The sequence below is a fragment of the Ambystoma mexicanum genome, unplaced genomic scaffold (genome assembly GCF_040938575.1).
Source record: "Ambystoma mexicanum isolate Mex_15411 unplaced genomic scaffold, UKY_AmexF1_1 Mex_scaf1, whole genome shotgun sequence".
In the NCBI taxonomy this organism is placed as follows: Eukaryota; Metazoa; Chordata; class Amphibia; order Caudata; family Ambystomatidae; genus Ambystoma; species Ambystoma mexicanum.
Window position 1 is genome coordinate 3,523,828 of NW_027182324.1, and position 18,508 is coordinate 3,542,335.

Below are 18,508 nucleotides of genomic sequence, written 5' to 3' on the forward strand. Positions count from 1 at the left end.
GAACAGGGACTTGAACCCTGGACCCTCAGATTAAAAGTCTGATGCTCTACCGACTGAGCTATCCAGGCAGATGGATCACTGCCATTTGAAACTTGATTTTCACTCTACAGCACCTCCATACATGGCTACCTCACTGGTCAATAAAGGAAATGAATTACTAGTGCATTACACACATTTTGACACTGGAGACATAACTTTTTTCAGTCATTCCGTATCCAGATATAGAGATTTGCAGCATCTAGGACTTTAATGTTCACCCACTTACGGATTTGAATGTTTTGCCACATTAATGAGTGCAAACTTGCTCCCCAGTAAAGACGAACATGTGCTCCTCAATGCACACACTGGGCAATGCAGTCCACTCTAAATCGACGATTAATGACATGCTCGTTTTGTGCAATGGAGTTTCAGTCAATTGGAAAACATTTTGAAAAGTTATATTGCAACAGAAGCCCAGCCTTAAAAAGTGGATTTCACTTCTAAATGATTACATGAGGAAGGAAAGGAGACCAGATGCAAAAAAGGTGCTGTGACTTAGTTGGTTAAAGCGCCTGTCTAGTAAACAGGAGATCCTGAGTTCGAATCTCAGCAGCGCCTGTCTGCTTTTTTTTCGACCAATCTGTCTCCCCAATATTAAAACTTTGTACAAAGATTGCTATTTCATGCTATTTAGAAGCACAGTCAGGCTTGAAATGTTGGCAAAGCATCCAAGAATTCTGGACTCCACTACCTTAGAGTCATATTGCCCAAGGTTGCGATGCCATCAGAAATAGCACATATTAGAATGAGCAATTCATATTTCCTGCTAAATTTTTTGTAAAAGAAGCAAAGATACGCCTGAACAGGGACTTGAACCCTGGACCCTCAGATTAAAAGTCTGATGCTCTACCTACTGAGCTATCCAGGCACAGGGATCACTGCCCATTTGAAACTTGATTTTCACTCTACAGCACCTCCATACATGGCTACCTCACTGGTCAATAAAGGAAATGAATTACTAGTGCATTACACACATTTTGACACTGGAGACATAACTTTTTTCAGTCATTCCGTATCCAGATATAGAGATTTGCAGCATCTAGGACTTTAATGTTCACCCACTTACGGATTTGAATGTTTTGCCACATTCATGAGTGCAAACTTGCTCCCCAGTAAAGACGAACATGTGCTCCTCAATGCACACACTGGGCAATGCAGTCCACTCTAAATCGACGATTAATGACATGCTCGTTTTGTGCAATGGAGTTTCAGTCAATTGGAAAACATTTTGAAAAGTTATATTGCAATAGAAGCCCAGCCTTAAAAAAGTGGATTTCACTTCTAAATGATTACATGAGGAAGGAAAGGAGACCAGATGCAAAAAAGGTGCTGTGGCTTAGTTGGTTAAAGCGCCTGTCTAGTAAACAGGAGATCCTGAGTTCGAATCTCAGCAGCGCCTGTCTGCTTTTTTTTCGACCAATCTGTCTCCCCAATATTAAAACTTTGTACAAAGATTGCTATTTCATGCTATTTAGAAGCACAGTCAGGCTTGAAATGTTGGCAAAGCATCCAAGAACTCTGGACTCCACTACCTTAGAGTCATATTGCCCAAGGTTGCGATGCCATCAGAAATAGCACATATTAGAATGAGCAATTCATATTTCCTGCTTAATTTTTTGTAAAAGAAGCAAAGGTACGCCTGAACAGGGACTTGAACCCTGGACCCTCAGATTAAAAGTCTGATGCTCTACCGACTGAGCTATCCAGGCAGATGGATCACTGCCATTTGAAACTTGATTTTCACTCTACAGCACCTCCATACATGGCTACCTCACTGGTCAATAAAGGAAATGAATTACTAGTGCATTACACACATTTTGACACTGGAGACATAACTTTTTTCAGTCATTCCGTATCCAGATATAGAGATTTGCAGCATCTAGGACTTTAATGGTCACCCACTTACGGATTTGAATGTTTTGCAACATTCATGAGTGCAAACTTGCTCCCCAGTAAAGACGAACATGTGCTCCTCAATGCACACACTGGGCAATGCAGTCCGCTCTAAATCGACGATTAATGACATGCTCGTTTTGTGCAATGGAGTTTCAGTCAATTGGAAAACATTTTGAAAAGTTATATTGCAACAGAAGCCCAGCCTTAAAAAAAGTGGATTTCACTTCTAAATGATTACATGAGGAAGGAAAGGAGACCAGATGCAAAAAAAGGTGCTTGGCTTAGTTGGTTAATGCGCCTGTTTAGTAAACAGGAGGTCCTGAGGTCGAATCTCAGCAGCGCCTCTCTGCTTTTTTTTTTCGACCAATCTGTCTCCCAAATATTAAAACTTTGTACAAAGATTGCTATTTCATGCTATTTAGAAGCACAGTCAGGCTTGAAATGTTGGCAAAGCATCCAAGAACTCTGGACTCCACTACCTTAGAGTCATATTGCCCAAGGTTGCGATGCCATCAGAAATAGCACATATTAGAATGAGCAATTCATATTTCCTGCTTAATTTTTTGTAAAAGAAGCACAGGTACGCCTGAACAGGGACTTGAACCCTGGGCCCTCAGATTAAAAGTCTGATGCTCTACCGACTGAGCTATCCGGACACAAGGATCACTGCTATTTGAAACTTGATTTTCACTCTACAGCACCTCCATACATGGCTACCTCACTGGTCAATAAAGGAAATGAATTACTAGTGCATTACACACATTTTGACACTGGAGACATAACTTTTTTTCAGTCATTCCGTATCCAGATATAGAGATTTGCAGCATCTAGGACTTTAATGTTCACCCACTTACGGATTTGAATGTTTTGCCACATTCATGAGTGCAAACTTGCTCCCCAGTAAAGACGAACATGTGCTCCTCAATGCACACACTGGGCAATGCAGTCCACTCTAAATCGACGATTAATGACATGCTCGTTTTGTGCAATGGAGTTTCAGTCAATTGGAAAACATTTTGAAAAGTTATATTGCAATAGAAGCCCAGCCTTAAAAAAGTGGATTTCACTTCTAAATGATTACATGAGGAAGGAAAGGAGACCAGATGCAAAAAAGGTGCTGTGGCTTAGTTGGTTAAAGCGCCTGTCTAGTAAACAGGAGATCCTGAGTTCGAATCTCAGCAGCGCCTGTCTGCTTTTTTTTCGAACAATCTGTCTCCCCAATATTAAAACTTTGTACAAAGATTGCTATTTCATGCTATTTAGAAGCACAGTCAGGCTTGAAATGTTGGCAAAGCATCCAAGAACTCTGGACTCAACTACCTTAGAGTCATATTGCCCAAGGTTGCGATGCTATCAGAAATAGCACATATTAGAATGAGCAATTCATATTTCCTGCTTAATTTTTTGTAAAAGAAGCAAAGGTACGCCTGAACAGGGACTTGAACCCTGGACCCTCAGATTAAAAGTCTGAAGCTCTACCGACTGAGCTATGCAGGCACAGGGATCACTGCCCATTTGAAACTTGATTTTCACTCTACAGCACCGCCATACATGGCTACCTCAATGGTCAATAAAGGAAATGAATTACTAGTGCATTACACACATTTTGACACTGGAGACATAACTTTTTTCAGTCATTCCGTATCCAGATATTGAGATTTGGAGCATCTAGGACTTAAATGTTCACCCACTTACGGATTTGAATGTTTTGCCACATTCATGAGTGCAAAATTGCTCCCCAGTAAAGGCGAACATGTGCTCCTCAATACACACACTGGGCAATGCAGTCCACTCTAAATCAACGATTAATGACATGCTCGTTTTGTGCAATGGAGTTTCAGTCAATTGGAAAACATTTTGTAAAGTTATATTGCAACAGAAGCCCAGCCTTAAAAAAGTGGATTTCACTTCTAAATGATTACATGAGGAAGGAAAGGAGACCAGATGCAAAAAAGGTGCTGTGGCTTAGTTGGTTAAAGCGCCTGTCTAGTAAACAGGAGATCCTGAGTTCGAATCTCAGCAGCGCCTGTCTGCTTTTTTTCGACCAATCTGTCTCCCCAATATTAAAACTTTGTACAAAGATTGCTATTTCATGCTATTTAGAAGCACAGTCAGGCTTGATATGTTGGCAAAGCATCCAAGAACTCTGGACTCCACTACCTTAGAGTCATATTGCCCAAGGTTGCGATGCCATCAGAAATAGCACATATTAGAATGAGCAATTCATATTTCCTGCTTAATTTTTTGTAAAAGAAGCAAAGGTACGCCTGAACAGGGACTTGAACCCTGGACCCTCAGATTAAAAGTCTGATGCTCTACCGACTGAGCTATCCAGGCACAAGGATCACTGCCCATTTGAAACTTGATTTTCACTCTACAGCACCTCCATACATGGCTACCTCACTGGTCAATAAAGGAAATGAATTACTAGTGCATTACACACATTTTGACACTGGAGACATAACTTTTTTCAGTCATTCCGTATCCAGATATAGAGATTTGCAGCATCTAGGACTTTAATGTTCACCCACTTACGGATTTGAATATTTTGCCACATTCATGAGTGCAAACTTGCTCCCCAGTAAAGACGAACATGTGCTCCTCAATGCACACACTGGGCAATGCAGTCCACTCTAAATCGACGATTAATGACATGCTCGTTTTGTGCAATGGAGTTTCAGTCAATTGGAAAACATTTTGAAAAGTTATATTGCAACAGAAGCCCAGCCTTAAAAAAGTGGATTTCACTTCTAAATGATTACATGAGGAAGGAAAGGAGACCAGATGCAAAAAAGGTGCTGTGGCTTAGTTGGTTAAAGCGCATGTCTAGTAAACAGGAGATCCTGAGTTCGAATCTCAGCAGCGCCTGTCTGCTTTTTTTTCGACCAATCTGTCTCCCCAATATTAAAACTTTGTACAAAGATTGCTATTTCATGCTATTTAGAAGCACAGTCAGGCTTGAAATGTTGGCAAAGCATCCAAGAACTCTGGACTCCACTACCTTAGAGTCATATTGCCCAAGGTTGCGATGCCATCAGAAATAGCACATATTAGAATGAGCAATTCATATTTCCTGCTTAATTTTTTGTAAAAGAAGCAAAGGTACGCCTGAACAGGGACTTGAACCCTGGACCCTCAGATTAAAAGTCTGATGCTCTACCGACTGAGCTATCCAGGCAGATGGATCACTGCCATTTGAAACTTGATTTTCACTCTACAGCACCTCCATACATGGCGACCTCACTGGTCAATAAAGGAAATGAATTACTAGTGCATTACACACATTTTGACACTGGAGACATAACTTTTTTCAGTCATTCCGTATCCAGATATAGAGATTTGCAGCATCTAGGACTTTAATGTTCACCCACTTACGGATTTGAATGTTTTGCCACATTCATGAGTGCAAACTTGCTCCCCAGTAAAGACGAACATGTGCTCCTCAATGCACACACTGGGCAATGCAGTCCACTCTAAATCGACGATTAATGACATGCTCGTTTTGTGCAATGGAGTTTCAGTCAATTGGAAAACATTTTGTAAAGTTATATTGCAACAGAAGCCCAGCCTTAAAAAAAGTGGATTTCACTTCTAAATGATTACATGAGGAAGGACAGGAGATCAGATGCAAAAGAGGTGCTGTGGCTTAGTTGGTTAAAGCGCCTGTCTAGTAAACAGGAGATCCCGAGTTCGAATCTCAGCAGCGCCTGTCTGCTTTTTTTTCGACCAATCTGTCTCCCCAATATTAAAACTTTGTACAAAGATTGTTATTTCATGCTATTTAGAAGCACAGTCAGGCTTGAAACGTTGGCAAAGCATCCAAGAATTCTGGACTCCACTACCTTAGAGTCATATTGCCCAAGGTTGCGATGCCATCAGAAATAGCACATATTAGAATGAGCAATTCATATTTCCTGCTAAATTTTTTGTAAAAGAAGCAAAGATACACCTGAACAGGGACTTGAACCCTGGACCCTCAGATTAAAAGTCTGATGCTCTACCGACTGAGCTATCCAGGCACAGGGATCACTGCCCATTTGAAACTTGATTTTCACTCTACAGCACCTCCATACATGGCTACCTCACTGGTCAATAAAGGAAATGAATTATTAGTGCATTACACACATTTTGACACTGGAGACATAACTTTTTTCAGTCATTCCGTATCCAGATATAGAGATTTGCAGCATCTAGGACTTTAATGTTCACCCACTTACGGATTTGAATGTTTTGCCACATTAATGAGTGCAAACTTGCTCCCCAGTAAAGACGAACATGTGCTCCTCAATGCACACATTGGGCAATGCAGTCCACTCTAAATCGACGATTAATGACATGCTCGTTTTGTGCAATGGAGTTTCAGTCAATTGGAAAACATTTTGAAAAGTTATATTGCAACAGAAGCCCAGCCTTAAAAAAGTGGATTTCACTTCTAAATGATTACATGAGGAAGGAAAGGAGACCAGATGCAAAAAAGGTGCTGTGGCTTAGTTGGTTAAAGCGCCTGTCTAGTAAACAGGAGATCCTGAGTTCGAATCTCAGCAGCGCCTGTCTGCTTTTTTTTCGACCAATCTGTCTCCCCAATATTAAAACTTTGTACAAAGATTGTTATTTCATGCTATTTAGAAGCACAGTCAGGCTTGAAATGTTGGCAAAGCATCCAAGAATTCTGGACTCCACTACCTTAGAGTCATATTGCCCAAGGTTGCCATGCCATCAGAAATAGCACATATTAGAATGAGCAATTCATATTTCCTGCTAAATTTTTTGTAAAAGAAGCAAAGATACCCCTGAACCGGGACTTGAACCCTGGACCCTCAGATTAAAAGTCTGATGCTCTACCGACTGAGCTATCCAGGCACAAGGATCACGCCCATTTGAAACTTGATTTTCACTCTACAGCACCTCCATACATGGCTACCTCACTGGTCAATAAAGGAAATGAATTACTAGTGCATTACACACATTTTGACACTGGAGACATAACTTTTTTCAGTCATTCCGTATCCAGATATAGAGATTTGCAGCATCTAGGACTTTAATGTTCACCCACTTACGGATTTGAATGTTTTGCCACATTCATGAGTGCAAACTTGCTCCCCAGTAAAGACGAACATGTGCTCCTCAATGCACACACTGGGCAATGCAGTCCACTCTAAATCGACGATTAATGACATGCTCGTTTTGTGCAATGGAGTTTCAGTCAATTGGAAAACATTTTGAAAAGTTATATTGCAACAGAAGCCCAGCCTTAAAAAAGTGGATTTCACTTCTAAATGATTACATGAGGAAGGAAAGGAGACCAGATGCAAAAAAGGTGCTGTGGCTTAGTTGGTTAAAGCGCCTGTCTAGTAAACAGGAGATCCTGAGTTCGAATCTCAGCAGCGCCTGTCTGCTTTTTTTTCGACCAATCTGTCTCCCCAATATTAAAACTTTGTACAAAGATTGCTATTTCATGCTATTTAGAAGCACAGTCAGGCTTGAAATGTTGGCAAAGCATCCAAGAATTCTGGACTCCACTACCTTAGAGTCATATTGCCCAAGGTTGCGATGCCGTCAGAAATAGCACATATTAGAATGAGCAATTCATATTTCCTGCTTAATTTTTTGTAAAAGAAGCAAAGGTACGCCTGAACAGGGACTTGAACCCTGGACCCTCAGATTAAAAGTCTGATGCTCTACCGACTGAGCTATCCAGGCACAAGGATCGCGCCCATTTGAAACTTGATTTTCACTCTACAGCACCTCCATACATGGCTACCTCACTGGTCAATAAAGGAAATGAATTACTAGTGCATTACACACATTTTGACACTGGAGACATAACTTTTTTCAGTCATTCCGTATCCAGATATAGAGATTTGCAGCATCTAGGACTTTAATGTTCACCCACTTACAGATTTGAATGTTTTGCCACATTCATGAGTGCAAACTTGCTCCCCAGTAAAGACGAACATGTGCTCCTCAATGCACACACTGGGCAATGCAGTCCACTCTAAATCGACGATTAATGACATGCTCGTTTTGTGCAATGGAGTTTCAGTCAATTGGAAAACATTTTGTAAAGTTATATTGCAACAGAAGCCCAGCCTTAAAAAAAGTGGATTTCACTTCTAAATGATTACATGAGGAAGGACAGGAGATCAGATGCAAAAGAGGTGCTGTGGCTTAGTTGGTTAAAGCGCCTGTCTAGTAAACAGGAGATCCTGAGTTCGAATCTCAGCAGCGCCTGTCTGCTTTTTTTTCGACCAATCTGTCTCCCCAATATTAAAACTTTGTACAAAGATTGTTATTTCATGCTATTTAGAAGCACAGTCAGGCTTGAAACGTTGGCAAAGCATCCAAGAATTCTGGACTCCACTACCTTAGAGTCATATTGCCCAAGGTTGCGATGCCATCAGAAATAGCACATATTAGAATGAGCAATTCATATTTCCTGCTAAATTTTTTGTAAAAGAAGCAAAGATACACCTGAACAGGGACTTGAACCCTGGACCCTCAGATTAAAAGTCTGATGCTCTACCGACTGAGCTATCCAGGCACAGGGATCACTGCCCATTTGAAACTTGATTTTCACTCTACAGCACCTCCATACATGGCTACCTCACTGGTCAATAAAGGAAATGAATTACTAGTGCATTACACACATTTTGACACTGGAGACATAACTTTTTTCAGTCATTCCGTATCCAGATATAGAGATTTGCAGCATCTAGGACTTTAATGTTCACCCACTTACGGATTTGAATGTTTTGCCACATTCATGAGTGCAAACTTGCTCCCCAGTAAAGACGAACATGTGCTCCTCAATGCACACACTGGGCAATGCAGTCCACTCTAAATCGACGATTAATGACATGCTCGTTTTGTGCAATGGAGTTTCAGTCAATTGGAAAACATTTTGAAAAGTTATATTGCAACAGAAGCCCAGCCTTAAAAAAGTGGATTTCACTTCTAAATGATTACATGAGGAAGGAAAGGAGACCAGATGCAAAAAAGGTGCTGTGGCTTAGTTGGTTAAAGCGCCTGTCTAGTAAACAGGAGATCCTGAGTTCGAATCTCAGCAGCGCCTGTCTGCTTTTTTTTCGACCAATCTGTCTCCCCAATATTAAAACTTTGTACAAAGATTGTTATTTCATGCTATTTAGAAGCACAGTCAGGCTTGAAATGTTGGCAAAGCATCCAAGAATTCTGGACTCCACTACCTTAGAGTCATATTGCCCAAGGTTGCCATGCCATCAGAAATAGCACATATTAGAATGAGCAATTCATATTTCCTGCTAAATTTTTTGTAAAAGAAGCAAAGATACCCCTGAACCGGGACTTGAACCCTGGACCCTCAGATTAAAAGTCTGATGCTCTACCGACTGAGCTATCCAGGCACAAGGATCACGCCCATTTGAAACTTGATTTTCACTCTACAGCACCTCCATACATGGCTACCTCACTGGTCAATAAAGGAAATGAATTACTAGTGCATTACACACATTTTGACACTGGAGACATAACTTTTTTCAGTCATTCCGTATCCAGATATAGAGATTTGCAGCATCTAGGACTTTAATGTTCACCCACTTACGGATTTGAATGTTTTGCCACATTCATGAGTGCAAACTTGCTCCCCAGTAAAGACGAACATGTGCTCCTCAATGCACACACTGGGCAATGCAGTCCACTCTAAATCGACGATTAATGACATGCTCGTTTTGTGCAATGGAGTTTCAGTCAATTGGAAAACATTTTGAAAAGTTATATTGCAACAGAAGCCCAGCCTTAAAAAAGTGGATTTCACTTCTAAATGATTACATGAGGAAGGAAAGGAGACCAGATGCAAAAAAGGTGCTGTGGCTTAGTTGGTTAAAGCGCCTGTCTAGTAAACAGGAGATCCTGAGTTCGAATCTCAGCAGCGCCTGTCTGCTTTTTTTTCGACCAATCTGTCTCCCCAATATTAAAACTTTGTACAAAGATTGCTATTTCATGCTATTTAGAAGCACAGTCAGGCTTGAAATGTTGGCAAAGCATCCAAGAATTCTGGACTCCACTACCTTAGAGTCATATTGCCCAAGGTTGCGATGCCATCAGAAATAGCACATATTAGAATGAGCAATTCATATTTCCTGCTTAATTTTTTGTAAAAGAAGCAAAGGTACGCCTGAACAGGGACTTGAACCCTGGACCCTCAGATTAAAAGTCTGATGCTCTACCGACTGAGCTATCCAGGCACAAGGATCGCGCCCATTTGAAACTTGATTTTCACTCTACAGCACCTCCATACATGGCTACCTCACTGGTCAATAAAGGAAATGAATTACTAGTGCATTACACACATTTTGACACTGGAGACATAACTTTTTTCAGTCATTCCGTATCCAGATATAGAGATTTGCAGCATCTAGGACTTTAATGTTCACCCACTTACGGATTTGAATGTTTTGCCACATTCATGAGTGCAAACTTGCTCCCCAGTAAAGACGAACATGTGCTCCTCAATGCACACACTGGGCAATGCAGTCCACTCTAAATCGACGATTAATGACATGCTCGTTTTGTGCAATGGAGTTTCAGTCAATTGGAAAACATTTTGTAAAGTTATATTGCAACAGAAGCCCAGCCTTAAAAAAAGTGGATTTCACTTCTAAATGATTACATGAGGAAGGACAGGAGATCAGATGCAAAAGAGGTGCTGTGGCTTAGTTGGTTAAAGCGCCTGTCTAGTAAACAGGAGATCCTGAGTTCGAATCTCAGCAGCGCCTGTCTGCTTTTTTTTCGACCAATCTGTCTCCCCAATATTAAAACTTTGTACAAAGATTGTTATTTCATGCTATTTAGAAGCACAGTCAGGCTTGAAACGTTGGCAAAGCATCCAAGAATTCTGGACTCCACTACCTTAGAGTCATATTGCCCAAGGTTGCGATGCCATCAGAAATAGCACATATTAGAATGAGCAATTCATATTTCCTGCTAAATTTTTTGTAAAAGAAGCAAAGATACACCTGAACAGGGACTTGAACCCTGGACCCTCAGATTAAAAGTCTGATGCTCTACCGACTGAGCTATCCAGGCACAGGGATCACTGCCCATTTGAAACTTGATTTTCACTCTACAGCACCTCCATACATGGCTACCTCACTGGTCAATAAAGGAAATGAATTACTAGTGCATTACACACATTTTGACACTGGAGACATAACTTTTTTCAGTCATTCCGTATCCAGATATAGAGATTTGCAGCATCTAGGACTTTAATGTTCACCCACTTACGGATTTGAATGTTTTGCCACATTCATGAGTGCAAACTTGCTCCCCAGTAAAGACGAACATGTGCTCCTCAATGCACACACTGGGCAATGCAGTCCACTCTAAATCGACGATTAATGACATGCTCGTTTTGTGCAATGGAGTTTCAGTCAATTGGAAAACATTTTGAAAAGTTATATTGCAACAGAAGCCCAGCCTTAAAAAAGTGGATTTCACTTCTAAATGATTACATGAGGAAGGAAAGGAGACCAGATGCAAAAAAGGTGCTGTGGCTTAGTTGGTTAAAGCGCCTGTCTAGTAAACAGGAGATCCTGAGTTCGAATCTCAGCAGCGCCCGTCTGCTTTTTTTTCGACCAATCTGTCTCCCCAATATTAAAACTTTGTACAAAGATTGCTATTTCATGCTATTTAGAAGCACAGTCAGGCTTGAAATGTTGGCAAAGCATCCAAGAATTCTGGACTCCACTACCTTAGAGTCATATTGCCCAAGGTTGCGATGCCATCAGAAATAGCACATATTAGAATGAGCAATTCATATTTCCTGCTTAATTTTTTGTAAAAGAAGCAAAGGTACGCCTGAACAGGGACTTGAACCCTGGACCCTCAGATTAAAAGTCTGATGCTCTACCGACTGAGCTATCCAGGCACAAGGATCGCGCCCATTTGAAACTTGATTTTCACTCTACAGCACCTCCATACATGGCTACCTCACTGGTCAATAAAGGAAATTAATTACTAGTGCATTACACACATTTTGACACTGGAGACATAACTTTTTTCAGTCATTCCGTATCCAGATATAGAGATTTGCAGCATCTAGGACTTTAATGTTCACCCACTTACGGATTTGAATGTTTTGCCACATTCATGAGTGCAAACTTGCTCCCCAGTAAAGACGAACATGTGCTCCTCAATGCACACACTGGGCAATGCAGTCCACTCTAAATCGACGATTAATGACATGCTCGTTTTGTGCAATGGAGTTTCAGTCAATTGGAAAACATTTTGTAAAGTTATATTGCAACAGAAGCCCAGCCTTAAAAAAAGTGGATTTCACTTCTAAATGATTACATGAGGAAGGACAGGAGATCAGATGCAAAAGAGGTGCTGTGGCTTAGTTGGTTAAAGCGCCTGTCTAGTAAACAGGAGATCCTGAGTTCGAATCTCAGCAGCGCCTGTCTGCTTTTTTTTCGACCAATCTGTCTCCCCAATATTAAAACTTTGTACAAAGATTGTTATTTCATGCTATTTAGAAGCACAGTCAGGCTTGAAACGTTGGCAAAGCATCCAAGAATTCTGGACTCCACTACCTTAGAGTCATATTGCCCAAGGTTGCGATGCCATCAGAAATAGCACATATTAGAATGAGCAATTCATATTTCCTGCTAAATTTTTTGTAAAAGAAGCAAAGATACACCTGAACAGGGACTTGAACCCTGGACCCTCAGATTAAAAGTCTGATGCTCTACCGACTGAGCTATCCAGGCACAGGGATCACTGCCCATTTGAAACTTGATTTTCACTCTACAGCACCTCCATACATGGCTACCTCACTGGTCAATAAAGGAAATGAATTACTAGTGCATTACACACATTTTGACACTGGAGACATAACTTTTTTCAGTCATTCCGTATCCAGATATAGAGATTTGCAGCATCTAGGACTTTAATGTTCACCCACTTACGGATTTGAATGTTTTGCCACATTAATGAGTGCAAACTTGCTCCCCAGTAAAGACGAACATGTGCTCCTCAATGCACACACTGGGCAATGCAGTCCACTCTAAATCGACGATTAATGACATGCTCGTTTTGTGCAATGGAGTTTCAGTCAATTGGAAAACATTTTGAAAAGTTATATTGCAACAGAAGCCCAGCCTTAAAAAAGTGGATTTCACTTCTAAATGATTACATGAGGAAGGAAAGGAGACCAGATGCAAAAAAGGTGCTGTGGCTTAGTTGGTTAAAGCGCCTGTCTAGTAAACAGGAGATCCTGAGTTCGAATCTCAGCAGCGCCTGTCTGCTTTTTTTTCGACCAATCTGTCTCCCCAATATTAAAACTTTGTACAAAGATTGTTATTTCATGCTATTTAGAAGCACAGTCAGGCTTGAAATGTTGGCAAAGCATCCAAGAATTCTGGACTCCACTACCTTAGAGTCATATTGCCCAAGGTTGCCATGCCATCAGAAATAGCACATATTAGAATGAGCAATTCATATTTCCTGCTAAATTTTTTGTAAAAGAAGCAAAGATACCCCTGAACCGGGACTTGAACCCTGGACCCTCAGATTAAAAGTCTGATGCTCTACCGACTGAGCTATCCAGGCACAAGGATCACGCCCATTTGAAACTTGATTTTCACTCTACAGCACCTCCATACATGGCTACCTCACTGGTCAATAAAGGAAATGAATTACTAGTGCATTACACACATTTTGACACTGGAGACATAACTTTTTTCAGTCATTCCGTATCCAGATATAGAGATTTGCAGCATCTAGGACTTTAATGTTCACCCACTTACGGATTTGAATGTTTTGCCACATTCATGAGTGCAAACTTGCTCCCCAGTAAAGACGAACATGTGCTCCTCAATGCACACACTGGGCAATGCAGTCCACTCTAAATCGACGATTAATGACATGCTCGTTTTGTGCAATGGAGTTTCAGTCAATTGGAAAACATTTTGAAAAGTTATATTGCAACAGAAGCCCAGCCTTAAAAAAGTGGATTTCACTTCTAAATGATTACATGAGGAAGGAAAGGAGACCAGATGCAAAAAAGGTGCTGTGGCTTAGTTGGTTAAAGCGCCTGTCTAGTAAACAGGAGATCCTGAGTTCGAATCTCAGCAGCGCCTGTCTGCTTTTTTTTCGACCAATCTGTCTCCCCAATATTAAAACTTTGTACAAAGATTGCTATTTCATGCTATTTAGAAGCACAGTCAGGCTTGAAATGTTGGCAAAGCATCCAAGAATTCTGGACTCCACTACCTTAGAGTCATATTGCCCAAGGTTGCGATGCCATCAGAAATAGCACATATTAGAATGAGCAATTCATATTTCCTGCTTAATTTTTTGTAAAAGAAGCAAAGGTACGCCTGAACAGGGACTTGAACCCTGGACCCTCAGATTAAAAGTCTGATGCTCTACCGACTGAGCTATCCAGGCACAAGGATCGCGCCTATTTGAAACTTGATTTTCACTCTACAGATCCTCCATACATGGCTACCTCACTGGTCAATAAAGGAAATGAATTACTAGTGCATTACACACATTTTGACACTGGAGACATAACTTTTTTCAGTCATTCCGTATCCAGATATAGAGATTTGCAGCATCTAGGACTTTAATGTTCACCCACTTACGGATTTGAATGTTTTGCCACATTCATGAGTGCAAACTTGCTCCCCAGTAAAGACGAACATGTGCTCCTCAATGCACACACTGGGCAATGCAGTCCACTCTAAATCGACGATTAATGACATGCTCGTTTTGTGCAATGGAGTTTCAGTCAATTGGAAAACATTTTGAAAAGTTATATTGCAACAGAAGCCCAGCCTTAAAAAAGTGGATTTCACTTCTAAATGATTACATGAGGAAGGAAAGGAGACCAGATGCAAAAAAGGTGCTGTGGCTTAGTTGGTTAAAGCGCCTGTCTAGTAAACAGGAGATCCTGAGTTAGAATCTCAGCAGCGCCTGTCTGCTTTTTTTCGACCAATCTGTCTCCCCAATATTAAAACTTTGTACAAAGATTGCTATTTCATGCTATTTAGAAGCACAGTCAGGCTTGATATGTTGGCAAAGCATCCAAGAACTCTGGACTCCACTACCTTAGAGTCATATTGCCCAAGGTTGCGATGCCATCAGAAATAGCACATATTAGAATGAGCAATTCATATTTCCTGCTTAATTTTTTGTAAAAGAAGCAAAGGTACGCCTGAACAGGGACTTGAACCCTGGACCCTCAGATTAAAAGTCTGATGCTCTACCGACTGAGCTATCCAGGCACAGGGATCACTGCCCATTTGAAACTTGATTTTCACTCTACAGCACCTCCATACATGGCTACCTCACTGGTCAATAAAGGAAATGAATTACTAGTGCATTACACACATTTCGACACTGGAGACATAACTTTTTTCAGTCATTCCGTATCCAGATATAGAGATTTGCAGCATCTAGGACTTTAATGTTCACCCACTTACGGATTTGAATGTTTTGCCACATTCATGAGTGCAAACTTGCTCCCCAGTAAAGACGAACATGTGCTCCTCAATGCACACACTGGGCAATGCAGTCCACTCTAAATCGACGATTAATGACATGCTTGTTTTGTGCAATGGAGTTTCAGTCAATTGGAAAACATTTTGAAAAGTTATATTGCAACAGAAGCCCAGCCTTAAAAAAGTGGATTTCACTTCTAAATGATTACATGAGGAAGGAAAGGAGACCAGATGCAAAAAAGGTGCTGTGGTTTAGTTGGTTAAAGCGCCTGTCTAGTAAACAGGAGATCCTGAGTTCGAATCTCAGCAGCGCCTGTCTGCTTTTTTTCGACCAATCTGTCTCCCCAATATTAAAACTTTGTACAAAGATTGCTATTTCATGCTATTTAGAAGCACAGTCAGGCTTCATATGTTGGCAAAGCATCCAAGAACTCTGGACTCCACTACCTTAGAGTCATATTGCCCAAGGTTGCGATGCCATCAGAAATAGCACATATTAGAATGAGCAATTCATATTTCCTGCTTAATTTTTTGTAAAAGAAGCAAAGGTACGCCTGAACAGGGACTTGAACCCTGGACCCTCAGATTAAAAGTCTGATGCTCTACCGACTGAGCTATCCAGGCACATGGATCACTGCCATTTGAAACTTGATTTTCACTCTACAGCACCTCCATACATGGCTACCTCACTGGTCAATAAAGGAAATGAATTACTAGTGCATTACACACATTTTGACACTGGAGACATAACTTTTTTCAGTCATTCCGTATCCAGATATAGAGATTTGCAGCATCTAGGACTTTAATGTTCACCCACTTACGGATTTGAATGTTTTGCCACATTCATGAGTGCAAACTTGCTCCCCAGTAAAGACGAACATGTGCTCCTCAATGCACACACTGGGCAATGCAGTCCACTCTAAATCGACGATTAATGACATGCTTGTTTTGTGCAATGGAGTTTCAGTCAATTGGAAAACATTTTGAAAAGTTATATTGCAACAGAAGCCCAGCCTTAAAAAAGTGGATTTCACTTCTAAATGATTACATGAGGAAGGAAAGGAGACCAGATGCAAAAAAGGTGCTGTGGCTTAGTTGGTTAAAGCGCCTGTCTAGTAAACAGGAGATCCTGAGTTAGAATCTCAGCAGCGCCTGTCTGCTTTTTTTCGACCAATCTGTCTCCCCAATATTAAAACTTTGTACAAAGATTGCTATTTCATGCTATTTAGAAGCACAGTCAGGCTTGATATGTTGGCAAAGCATCCAAGAACTCTGGACTCCACTACCTTAGAGTCATATTGCCCAAGGTTGCGATGCCATCAGAAATAGCACATATTAGAATGAGCAATTCATATTTCCTGCTTAATTTTTTGTAAAAGAAGCAAAGGTACGCCTGAACAGGGACTTGAACCCTGGACCCTCAGATTAAAAGTCTGATGCTCTACCGACTGAGCTATCCAGGCACAGGGATCACTGCCCATTTGAAACTTGATTTTCACTCTACAGCACCTCCATACATGGCTACCTCACTGGTCAATAAAGGAAATGAATTACTAGTGCATTACACACATTTTGACACTGGAGACATAACTTTTTTCAGTCATTCCGTATCCAGATATAGAGATTTGCAGCATCTAGGACTTTAATGTTCACCCACTTACGGATTTGAATGTTTTGCCACATTCATGAGTGCAAACTTGCTCCCCAGTAAAGACGAACATGTGCTCCTCAATGCACACACTGGGCAATGCAGTCCACTCTAAATCGACGATTAATGACATGCTCGTTTTGTGCAATGGAGTTTCAGTCAATTGGAAAACATTTTGAAAAGTTATATTGCAACAGAAGCCCAGCCTTAAAAAAGTGGATTTCACTTCTGATTGATTACATGAGGAAGGAAAGGAGACCAGATGCAAAAAAGGGGCTGTGGCTTAGTTGGTTAAAGTGCCTGTCTAGTAAACAGGAGATCCTGAGTTCGAATCTCAGCAGCGCCTGTCTGCTTTTTTTTCGACCAATCTGTCTCCCCAATATTAAAACTTTGTACAAAGATTGCTATTTCATGCTATTTAGAAGCACAGTCAGGCTTGAAATGTTGGCAAAGCATCCAAGAACTCTGGACTCCACTACCTTAGAGTCATATTGCCCAAGGTTGCGATGCCATCAGAAACAGCACATATTAGAATGAGCAATTCATATTTCCTGCTTAATTTTTTGTAAAAGAAGCAAAGGTACGCCTGAACAGGGACTTGAACCCTGGACCCTCAGATTAAAAGTCTGATGCTCTACCGACTGAGCTATCCAGGCACAGGGATCACTGCCCATTTGAAACTTGATTTTCACTCTACAGCACCTCCATACATGGCTACCTCACTGGTCAATAAAGGAAATGAATTACTAGTGCATTACACACATTTCGACACTGGAGACATAACTTTTTTCAGTCATTCCGTATCCAGATATAGAGATTTGCAGCATCTAGGACTTTAATGTTCACCCACTTACGGATTTGAATGTTTTGCCACATTCATGAGTGCAAACTTGCTCCCCAGTAAAGACGAACATGTGCTCCTCAATGCACACACTGGGCAATGCAGTCCACTCTAAATCGACGATTAATGACATGCTTGTTTTGTGCAATGGAGTTTCAGTCAATTGGAAAACATTTTGAAAAGTTATATTGCAACAGAAGCCCAGCCTTAAAAAAGTGGATTTCACTTCTAAATGATTACATGAGGAAGGAAAGGAGACCAGATGCAAAAAAGGTGCTGTGGCTTAGTTGGTTAAAGCGCCTGTCTAGTAAACAGGAGATCCTGAGTTCGAATCTCAGCAGCGCCTGTCTGCTTTTTTTCGACCAATCTGTCTCCCCAATATTAAAACTTTGTACAAAGATTGCTATTTCATGCTATTTAGAAGCACAGTCAGGCTTCATATGTTGGCAAAGCATCCAAGAACTCTGGACTCCACTACCTTAGAGTCATATTGCCCAAGGTTGCGATGCCATCAGAAATAGCACATATTAGAATGAGCAATTCATATTTCCTGCTTAATTTTTTGTAAAAGAAGCAAAGGTACGCCTGAACAGGGACTTGAAC

At 40.9% G+C, this 18,508-nt stretch overlaps 13 non-coding genes across 13 annotated transcripts; all 13 read left to right on the top strand.

The window, feature by feature from the left end:
- Positions 1 to 1,364: 1,364 nt before the first annotated feature.
- On the top strand, positions 1,365 to 1,438 carry TRNAT-AGU (transfer RNA threonine (anticodon AGU)). The gene has a single exon. It is a non-coding gene; the product is annotated as a tRNA-Thr (tRNA).
- Positions 1,439 to 3,048: 1,610 nt separating this feature from the next.
- On the top strand, positions 3,049 to 3,122 carry TRNAT-AGU (transfer RNA threonine (anticodon AGU)). Its single transcript has one exon. It is a non-coding gene; the product is annotated as a tRNA-Thr (tRNA).
- A 767-nt stretch (positions 3,123 to 3,889) lies between these two features.
- Positions 3,890 to 3,963, top strand: TRNAT-AGU (transfer RNA threonine (anticodon AGU)). Its single transcript has one exon. It is a non-coding gene; the product is annotated as a tRNA-Thr (tRNA).
- A 2,448-nt stretch (positions 3,964 to 6,411) lies between these two features.
- TRNAT-AGU (transfer RNA threonine (anticodon AGU)) lies at positions 6,412 to 6,485 on the top strand. Its single transcript has one exon. It is a non-coding gene; the product is annotated as a tRNA-Thr (tRNA).
- A 766-nt stretch (positions 6,486 to 7,251) lies between these two features.
- Positions 7,252 to 7,325, top strand: TRNAT-AGU (transfer RNA threonine (anticodon AGU)). Its single transcript has one exon. It is a non-coding gene; the product is annotated as a tRNA-Thr (tRNA).
- A 767-nt stretch (positions 7,326 to 8,092) lies between these two features.
- TRNAT-AGU (transfer RNA threonine (anticodon AGU)) lies at positions 8,093 to 8,166 on the top strand. The gene has a single exon. It is a non-coding gene; the product is annotated as a tRNA-Thr (tRNA).
- Positions 8,167 to 8,933: 767 nt separating this feature from the next.
- Positions 8,934 to 9,007, top strand: TRNAT-AGU (transfer RNA threonine (anticodon AGU)). Its single transcript has one exon. It is a non-coding gene; the product is annotated as a tRNA-Thr (tRNA).
- A 766-nt stretch (positions 9,008 to 9,773) lies between these two features.
- Positions 9,774 to 9,847, top strand: TRNAT-AGU (transfer RNA threonine (anticodon AGU)). Its single transcript has one exon. It is a non-coding gene; the product is annotated as a tRNA-Thr (tRNA).
- Positions 9,848 to 10,614: 767 nt separating this feature from the next.
- On the top strand, positions 10,615 to 10,688 carry TRNAT-AGU (transfer RNA threonine (anticodon AGU)). The gene has a single exon. It is a non-coding gene; the product is annotated as a tRNA-Thr (tRNA).
- A 1,608-nt stretch (positions 10,689 to 12,296) lies between these two features.
- On the top strand, positions 12,297 to 12,370 carry TRNAT-AGU (transfer RNA threonine (anticodon AGU)). The gene has a single exon. It is a non-coding gene; the product is annotated as a tRNA-Thr (tRNA).
- A 767-nt stretch (positions 12,371 to 13,137) lies between these two features.
- TRNAT-AGU (transfer RNA threonine (anticodon AGU)) lies at positions 13,138 to 13,211 on the top strand. Its single transcript has one exon. It is a non-coding gene; the product is annotated as a tRNA-Thr (tRNA).
- A 766-nt stretch (positions 13,212 to 13,977) lies between these two features.
- TRNAT-AGU (transfer RNA threonine (anticodon AGU)) lies at positions 13,978 to 14,051 on the top strand. The gene has a single exon. It is a non-coding gene; the product is annotated as a tRNA-Thr (tRNA).
- A 4,126-nt stretch (positions 14,052 to 18,177) lies between these two features.
- Positions 18,178 to 18,251, top strand: TRNAT-AGU (transfer RNA threonine (anticodon AGU)). The gene has a single exon. It is a non-coding gene; the product is annotated as a tRNA-Thr (tRNA).
- Positions 18,252 to 18,508: the final 257 nt, after the last annotated feature.